The sequence below is a fragment of the Juglans regia genome, chromosome 6 (assembly GCF_001411555.2).
Source record: "Juglans regia cultivar Chandler chromosome 6, Walnut 2.0, whole genome shotgun sequence".
Lineage (NCBI taxonomy): Eukaryota > Viridiplantae > Streptophyta > Magnoliopsida > Fagales > Juglandaceae > Juglans > Juglans regia.
The window spans coordinates 12,541,452-12,547,673 of NC_049906.1; positions in this window are offsets into that span (position 1 = coordinate 12,541,452).

Here is a 6,222-nt window from a genome sequence, read left to right on the forward strand (position 1 = left end):
CAACCTTAGCCATGTTAAAAGCAGCTCCAGGACTGTCTAACTTCCCCTCAAAGAGAAGCTTATTCCTCCTTAACCATATTCTCCTTAGAATACAAGTTGTCTCCTCCAACACAGTTTTCTGTAAGTTCTTCACCATCCTCTCCCACAAGTTGATGAAGTTTTCCTTTGCACAGCTCCATTTTTGTAGTGCACTGAGTGACTCAGCCCAAACATCAGAAGCTGCCCCACAACTCCACAAGACATGACACGTCGTTTCCTCCACCTGTTCACAGATTGGACATAGAGCATTTTCAGTAACTTTCTTCTTATAAAGATTGCTTTTAGTAGGAATAACCTCGTTAACAGATTTCCAAATAAAAACCTTCACTGCATTAGGTACATTCAACTTCCATATCATGTCCCAGTGTCCCACCCCACTCTAGAGCTTTTAGAGTATGATTGATCTCCCCTCACCACTCTCCATCTCTGTACTGTTAAATAATATGCACTTTTTACAGTAAAGGTTCCAGTTTTGCTCAGTCCCCAAAACAGTTTTTGCTTCATCCTCATTTACCACCTCCTTTAATAGACCTGTATTCCAGCAAACTTTTTGCTGGTCAATAAGCTCACTACACTTGAATCCTGATGGAGCACCCTAACTGGAAATTGAACTTTGAAGGTACATGGTGTGGGTAGCCAATTGTCCTCCCATATCTTTATCTTAGCTCCATCCCCAGCTCTCCACTTCATCCCTTCTAGAATAAGGTATCTCGACCCCCATATACTCCTCCAAATATGTGATGGACAGACCCCAAGCTTGATCACCATTTTTATAATATTTTTCCTTCAATATCCTAACTGTGAAAGAGTTAGGATTTTTTAGTAATTTCCAAAACTGCTTTGACAGCATTGCTTGATTAAAGTTCTCAATGTCCCTAAATCCTAATCCCCCTTCATTCTTCGCCACCCCTACCTTACTCTATTGCTTCCATCGGATTTTCCTATCTTGGTTGCCATTGCCTCACCAAAATCTGGCCATTAAGGCTGAAATTGTTTTACACAACCCCTTTGGGAGCTTGAAAACCCTCATTGCATATGTAGGAATTGATTGAAGTACTGTTTTGATAAGTATCTCTTTTCCAGCTTGTGACAGAAATAGGTTCTTCCAACTGTGAGTTCAATTCCATACCCTCTCCTTGATTTCTCTAAAGGAATTATATTTTGAGCTACCTATGACTGATGGTAAACCTAAATATTTCTCAAAATTCCCACTAATTCTGGCACCAGAGACCCTTGCAATATTGTCTCTAACTCCAGCCCCGGTATTAGTACTGAAACATATTGATGTCTTCATCATGTTTAACTTCTGTCCCGAGGCCAGTTCATATTTGTCCAACAGTTTCCTCAAATATTCCCATTCTTTCTCACTTCATTTGCAAAAAAGAATGCAATCATATGCAAAAATCAAATGATTGATTCTAGTGCCTCCACTCGAAACAGAAACTCTGTGATACTACCTTGTTTATCATCTTTATTAATGTAACACCTCCTTCCTATAGGTTAGGAGTGTCATGTATTTTTTCATAAAATATAGCCTGACAAGAGATATCATATTTAATAAAATAAATTTAACATTTATTTCATAAGAGAATTATTTAATAAAAAATCACGTCTAATGATATTAAATGAAATAAATTGAATAAAATTCATGTCTTAGAAACAATTTTTTCTAAGAAGTTTGGGATTTAATTGATTGCTCCATCTAATCCTGACCCGTCTACTCGTGATCATCATCTTTACCTGTGTGGTTAAAAAGATGAAATAAAACTAAAATGAGTCGAAAATACAGTAAGAAACTCATCACAATATAAACATAATAAATGTAAGGTTTTCATAAAATTTTTAATGTTGAGAGTTTAAAATCATGATTTGTTTATATTAATACTTATGCTATGCATGACTGATTTATCTGAATTGACTGACTGTTCTGATTTATCTGACTGATCTGACTGGCCAATACACTTAATCCTGTGTGCGAGATTATGCATGGGCCCCACATCCTGCTGTCACAAGGGGAGACCCTTTTAAACACATTTTGTTATGCATCTGAATGATCATCTGATTAAACTTATTTCATTTTATCTTGTACTTGAATTTAAGATAACTTATGCATCTTATACGACGTGAGATACATGACATACATACTAATAAAAATAATTATAAAGTGCTGAATCTGAATATGATGCAGAATGATATGATTGTGTGCTATGTTGGATGACATGTTTGCATAATCTTAACATGCGAGATATATAAACATTGGCTTTCAAGAATTGACTTTAATAATAATCTATTTGACTAACTAATGTGTTACTCCCAATTTATGATCAAGTTATTTATTTCGTTGTGTTGTTTCTTGAATTTCATTTCGTAACTCGTCACTTATATAAAATATTCAACGCCACTAAATCTATTTAAGAAAACGTGTGCTAAAACAAGTAATGAACCATAAGGCCGCACTAGACGTTCATAAACGGAAATTGGCTTGTCCCACATAAAAGAGCGCAAAAGACTCCATCTTATGCATGTATAAAACGTGTTTATTTGTTACCTTTTCTGAGTTTTCTCTAGGTTGGCACATGCCCACAAATAGGCAATGACTTCAAATTATATGCTTCACATCCTATGAATTTTTCAGTGTTTTTAGGGTTTGAGAAAATTATTAAGAGTAGTGCTATATATATTTATAATTTTATGTATTAAATTTATTTTGTCAGTGATTTTTTTTAATTTTTAATTTTATAATTTTTAGCATATCAATAACTAATACAAGAAAAAATAAGTTTTTTTTTTTTTATCAATTTTTCTGAAGTACAATTAGCACTTTTCAATTATTAATATTTCCTTACAAAAATTTTATGTGCAGTCATATTTTTGCGTACTCTTTGCGCACTCTACTGATATGATTGGTTACGTCACTTCTTTTTAATATAAAATAACTATTTTGACCAATCACATCAGTAAAGTATACAAAGAATATGTAAAAGTGACTGTATATATCAAAACTCATTTTCTTATGTTTAATCCAATGATGAGTTTGGCTAATAGATCCAAAAAATAGTTTACATTGAATTATACAACTTCAAAATGATATGACTTTTAGCTATAGTAATTTAGGATTGGTGGTTATATTTGGTGTTAACCGTAACTAGATCAAATTTATTAAAAAATATTTTCTCTCTCCTACAGTACTTACTATTTCCTTTGCTTTCTTTTTGTACTATTTATTTCGTTTTAAAGATTTTTTTTTTTTGCCCGTTATTGCTGGGTTCCATCTTTCAAATTTAGGATTTTCTTCTTGGGGGGAATTTGTGCTTTGTTTTAGTGCTCTTGAGATTGTATTTCCATATAGCTTTTAATTTAGAAAAAAATTAATAAGAAAAAATTAGAAAAAAATATTAAATTTATAATATTTTATTATTATTTTGACTAATAGATAGATAATCCAATGTGTGAATAAATTTTGAGTGGATTAACCAAATATAAAATCATGTCATATTATGTAAATTTTGCATTTACATTTATATTTACATAATTTAATGCTAATGCTCTTACTACTTAGCTCAACGGTTAAATCTAGTTTGAACCTAAATTCAAATACAAAAACTCTACTCAACTTCCGGTTCTCTAACCGCACGGCACACTCCTGACGTGGCCGAACCAGGTTCTCACCAATGTCACGGTTCATTTCAGATCCCGAGCTGCTTACTCTCCCTCTTCTCCCTCAGAGTGACTCGACCCAATGCATCTCCCTCCCTCTTCTCCCTCAGAGTGACATTGGCACAACGATTTGAATCGTCTAGGAGCCTCAAACCTCTCACCCTCGTTCTCCCTCAGACATCTCGAACCTCATACTCTTCTCTCTCACGCCTTCTTTCTCACCCCGACGCCTTAACCCCAAAATCTCCCGAACCCTAGAAAATCCCCAAAATCCCGAACCCTAGAAAATTTCAGCAGCAACATCTAACTCGAAGACCTTCTCTTTCTTTAACCCCTTCTCTCTCCCCCCTTCAGCCCCAAGCCGCTGAAGACCAATCTCCCTCACCCCCTTCAGTAGAAGAAATCTTCGATGAAGGTATTTTTTTTTTCCAATTCATTTTAAATGTCTACCTTTGTGTCAATGCTGCATCTGTCTCTCTCAGAGTTTCTGCATTTTTTGTTAGGTACACGCGGACCGACTCAGCACAACCTTTTGAAGACCCATCTCCCTCAGCCCCTTAAGTTTGAAGAAATCTTCGTGAAAGGTAATTTTTTTTTGCAATTCGTTTGAAATGTCTTCCTTTGTTTGCTCAAAGTTGCTGCATTTTTTTATGGAGACACACTTTAATGGGACTCACTTCTCAGTCGCACATGTTTACACATTAAATTCTGGATTTTTTTTTATGCTCTGTGTCTAAATTCAAATGTTAATGGCCATGTATCATTTCTATGGTACAATGCACAAAAGCAAAAGCCGACTGAAAATTTTTTTGGACTCCAAATAAAAAACCCTTTAGAAATTAGGTTACATCCCTTGTAAATTACATTTTGTTTTTCTAAAAGATCTCTGTTATGAACTATGTTAAATGTTGAATGTAAAATAATTGCCAAGTAAACAGTTAGCAATTTGCCAAAATATTTTATGCCAGAGAAGCTAATGTGCTCGATAGTGGCTTAGATAACTTGGCATCTTAGATTTTAAAACAACATAAATCATGGCTGTCACAGAGAATTGATATTCTCCTTAGATGGAGCACTAATAATGATGTGCTCAGATTTTCGAAATGGTTCTGCCTAATAAATTAGCATGTTAGACACTTCTTCACATTTTATAACAGCTGTTTGGATTTATATGCCTTGTCAACATCTCTTCAATACATGCTTGTACAGGAGCAATGTTATAGTGCCCTTTTTTTCATATGTATAATTCCATATAGGTTTTTCTTTGTTCTTTTGATTCTTCTTCATGCATGAACAACATACTAGATTAAGAAAGTCACATTGATAAAAACCATTAAGACATGTCGATATTGCCTAAATACCCAATTTGTATGGGGGTACTTAATCTCAATTGTGTTTGCATTTGAAACTTCAAAGTAGATGAGGAACTTGAATATGTGACCTAAAATAGAGGTGAGTTGGTCATTGCTAGGATTTTTAAATTAGAAGCTTTATTAGAATAAGAAATTGACTATTTCATATAAACCTAAGCATTTATAAATATAGTAATTTGCGACCACATGAAGCATGTGATCGTTGATGAGCCTTATCTCTATTCAATAGCTTCTGTTATGGTTAAGAACTTCGAAATGTTAGCATTGAGGGGAGATTTTTTGCCCATATGTGAAGGGGAGTGTTAGAATTAACTATTCTTATCCACTTAACTTTCAGAGTTAGTGACACTTAATGGCAAAGATCAGAAACAAGAGTCTTGACTCTCAATAACCTAATAAATTCTAACTTTGAATACCTCTTCAATTTCTGGCTTTCTTTCTTTTTAATAGAATTGATTTTGTAATTTCGGAATCAAAATCATACATTTTCATCAAATACTTATATTTCATAGCATATAATAGTCACAGTTTTTTGATAAGTAAGTTAATGTAATTATTAAAGAAAAACTATAAGGGTGCTACCCAAATATCTACACAGGAATGTATAGGAGATGCACCTACAAGTATCTTAGACATGTTATATAATGTCTAGAACTTTATATGTCACACTAAAGTTTACAGTTTTGCAGACCTGACATCATGTTAGATGATTAAATTTCTAAATGTTGTCAAACAATAGAAGCTGCCAGATTTGTTGTTAGCATTTTAAACTGTCATCTTAACTGTTTTTAGATAGATTTATACTTGGTTTGAAAAAATAATAATGTCAAATTGATGTGAACAATAGATGCACCCAGATTTGTTGTTAGCATTTTAACTTGTTTGCATGTTCCAACATGCATCTTAACTGCTTTTAGATAGATTTATACTTGGTTGGGAAAAAAATCAATTAATGTCAAACAACTGACGATGCACACAGATTTGTTGTTAGCATTTTAATGCTATTCATCTTGTTAGCATATTAACATGCATCTTAACTGCTTTTAGATAGATTTATACTTGGTTTGAAAAAAATAATAATGTCAAACATTAGAAGCACCCAGATTTGTTGTTAGCATTCCCCTATAATGTCTGCAAATTGTTATCATAATAT